Here is a 3,994-nt window from a genome sequence, read left to right on the forward strand (position 1 = left end):
ACATTCATCTCTATGTGTTACTGCTGACTGATCACTGCCACTTTTCCAGCTTGTGAAGATTTCCATGGTCCTTCATATGCTGAGTTTTGATTCTTGTTTTAACCCTTTGGAGAATGTGCTGACCATTGTACATTTGTTTGTCTTGGTAGGCAGATACCGATTTAAGTTCAAAGTCCTATAGTTCAATCCCTTTCTCCGGGGTATATTTCCATTTTCAATTAAATTTCCATTCTTTTAACACTGTTCATGTTTGTCTCAGGTGCATCACCCCACCACCCCATTCCCAGAACAGTGGTCAATCTGAGTCTTGGAAAAATTCACATCAACTGAGCTCTAGAAGTCTTTGGAAGGCTCATAAGGGCCAGATCTACCCATGGTTAGTGCATAGTCACTGCTTCCAACTTCTCTTGAAGCAGACAGGAAGATAGGGAAACCAAGGAGACAGGAGAAGGGGAAGATGCTTCTCACCCTGGGATCTGCTTTGTCAATGTCTGAGAGTACAGGAAACTCAACACAACTGGGTAAGCTAAGGATGCCTAGAACAGGTGCTTTCCTAATAATGCCTCAAACATGGATGTTAAAAACAAAAAACAAAGAAAAACAAATGTAATATGATCACTTGGGGCCAGAACATTTGTTGCCAGATATCAGCTTTCCTCTCTGACCCTTGAATCTATATAACATATTTCATAAGACCACTCAATTTCATTTGCAAAAGGAAATTCTTTATGGTAAAGAGTAAATTATCATCTCACATATTTTTAATTGATCTTTAAAACTTCCTCAAATTTAAAGTTTTCTTTCATTTTAATGTCTTTCTGGTAACTCAGGAAGCCACAGGACCATATAGAGCCTTGGGAAGTCATGTAAGTGAGATTCCATCAAGGAGTCCACTCTCCTGATTTTCCTATGTAACTTCCTCTCTAGATGTTTAATCCACCAACTTTTGATGTGGGAGGTCCTTCTGTCTATGTGTTGATTTTATTGGATAATGAAATAAGAACTGGCTTGGCCTATAGCATGGAAGGAGGAAGGCAGAGTCAGGGAGACTAGAAGGTAGACCTTGATGTAATAAACTCTCTAGTGAATGTGAAGTCTCTCTGGCAATAGCCCAGAGCAGTGAGGGGAACAGAGAAAGGAGCAGCTGAGGTAGCTTCTCTAGTCCAAGGCTGCCTGGTATGAGCTGTGGCTTAGGTGGGAAGGTCTTCTCCCTAGGGATGCTCATGTGAGGGGTGGGGGATGGGCTATTGCAAAATCGCTGTGTTTATAAACAATGGCATCCTAGGTCTACAAGGAACTTTGGTTTCTTCTACTGTTACTCATTTTCTCCCACACCAGAAACACCTCTACGGCACCCCCTACTGGCCATTGATGCAGTCTTTCCAAGTACAGTAAATAAAGACCAACCAGGCTGTTTCCATTTCATGGTTTCGTTATCTGTGGATTCAACCAACCATAAATCAAAAATATTTGCAAAATCCCAATCGAACCTTGTACTAAATATGTACATAATTTTCTATTCGTTAGTCCCTAACCAATAGAATGTACCAACTATTTGCATGACACTTATAGTTTTTCTAGGTATTAAAGCCAACGCATGGACCATTTAAGGTACATGGGATGATACGGGTAGCTGTTCCATTTTCCATAAGGGATTTGAGTCAGCACATTTTGGTATCTATGGGGGCTTTTGTATCACTTCCCTGTGGATTTCTATGGAGCCACATACAACTGTATGATTTTTGTATGACTTCTTGAGGCATAAGATAAATTTGGGGGACAAGGAGCTTGGCATACCCAGCAGTCTGAATAGAAAGATGTGAATCCTGAGGGGTAGAAACCCTGGATCTGTGAGAACACATAGGAGCTCACCAGCCTTCTCTTATTCTTCCAGAACACCAAGGAAAGGCTGCCTGGGGGGATAACTGCACGTGGGGTCTGACAGTCTCCCCTCTGATATCTGTCCTCATACCTCATACTACATATCTGCCGAGATATTCAATTAGTAGTGGGCTGTAAAATCAGTTCTAGTGCTCAGGGTTAATTTTGACACTAATACTCGATGTGGTGCTTTGATGTTGCTGAAGCCAAGAGAAGTCCCACCATCACCACTAGCAGAGACAAAGGCAATCAAGTGACTTGGTTGTCTCCCTTTCCCCAACCCCTTCTAAGTCCAAGTCAGAAGTCACCAACCTTTCTGCTGCCACCTTGTGACAACAGCCAGTAATGTACAGTTTTTAGGGGAAATTTTAACCACATTCTAAAAGCAAGCTTGCAATTTGAGCCTATAATTCACAATCCTGGAGAAGCTAAATAAGAAGGTGAATCCAAAGACAAACATATACGCATCCTCCTGAATATTAACCTTCATCAGGCAATGAAAGGAGACAGAGACAGAGACCCACATTGGAGCACCGGACAGAAATCTCAAGGTCCAAATCAGGAGCAGAAGAAGAGAGAGTACGAGCAAGGAACTCAGGACCGCGAGGGGTGCACCCACACACTGAGACAATGGGGATGTTCTATCAGGAACCCACTAAGGCCAGCTGGCCTGGGTCTGAAAAAGCATGGGATAAAACCAGACTTGCTGAACATAGTGGACAATAAGGACTACTGAGAACTCAAGAACAATGGCAATGGGTTTTTGATCCTACTGCACGTACTGGCTTTGGGGGAGCCTAGGCAGTTTGGATGCTCACCTTACTAGACCTAGATGGAGGTGGGTGGTCCTTGGACTTCCCACAGGTCAGGGAACCCTGATTGCTCTTCAAGCTGATGAGGGAGGGGGACTTGATCAGGGGAGGGGGAGGGAAATGGGAGGCGGTGGCAGGGAGGAGGCAGAAATCTTTAATAAATAAATAAATTTAAAAAAAGAAAGAAGTTTAATTGAAAATAAAACACTTCAATAGGGAAAAAAATTTCTTCTAATGCTCTATTTCTACTAAAATTAAAAACCCATTTTAGTGTGTAAAAATTTGAAATATATGACCTCTAAGGAATTGGTCGTCACTTTCAAAACCTCAAAAATTGAATGATAGGAGAAGGGGAAGAATACTGGGGAGGTTTAGATGCGATGGGGAGAGTGGGGGATGGGAGGGCAGAGCAAGGCTAAAGAGCACTAAGGAAGTTTGAGAAAGCTATATGGAAGATTACTGTATCAGTAGGTTTCTCCAGAGGGACAAAAAGCAATCTTTATCCTAGAGTGGTTTACAGACTGTAGTCCTTCGACAATGGCTGACATTAAGTCCAAGAATCCAATAGCCATTTGGTCCAGAAGACTGGACAACTCAGATGGTCTTCCACATACACCGGAATCCAGAAGTAGGCTCTACTACCAGTGAAGGGATGAACTTGCCAGCAAGAGAGCAAGCAGGCAAAGAGCAAGAGCTTCCCTCTTCCATGTTCTTTATATAACTGCCATCAGGTGTGGCCCAGATTTAGGATGGGTGTCCTCACCGTGAATGATCTAACCAAGAAAAAATTTTCACCGTTATCCCCAGCAGCTTGGGTTTTTATTAATTCTAGATATAGGCAAGTTGACAAACAAAAAAAGCTATCACAGCTACTATATTATTAAATACGTGTGTGTGTGTGTGTGTGTGTGCATGTGTGTGTGTGTGTGTGTTTAGTAGGCATTACACTTCAAAAATAAAAATTTCTAACTGGCTTTAGTTAATCAGCTGAAATTTCACATGTAATCACATGCGATTTTCCTGGCCATCTGGGACAGCTAGAAGATCTGCTTTCTGTGTGACAATTCCAACTTCTGGGTAATCATGGGACTGACACACCTTCTCCTGGCCAGCCTTCCATATGCCAAATGAGTGTGGACCGTGTCATGGACACTGTGACTATAACTCTGCATGGCCTCTGTTCTTGGAGACTTTCATGTGGAGGACTGTTTTAGCAAGTGACTCAGACAACAGTTCCATTCTTGACTTCCTGTGAGTGGTGGTGATGGTCCCACTATGACTTCCTGTGAGTGGTGTTGACC

The sequence above is a fragment of the Microtus ochrogaster genome, chromosome 16 (genome assembly GCF_000317375.1).
Source record: "Microtus ochrogaster isolate Prairie Vole_2 chromosome 16, MicOch1.0, whole genome shotgun sequence".
NCBI lineage: Eukaryota > Metazoa > Chordata > Mammalia > Rodentia > Cricetidae > Microtus > Microtus ochrogaster.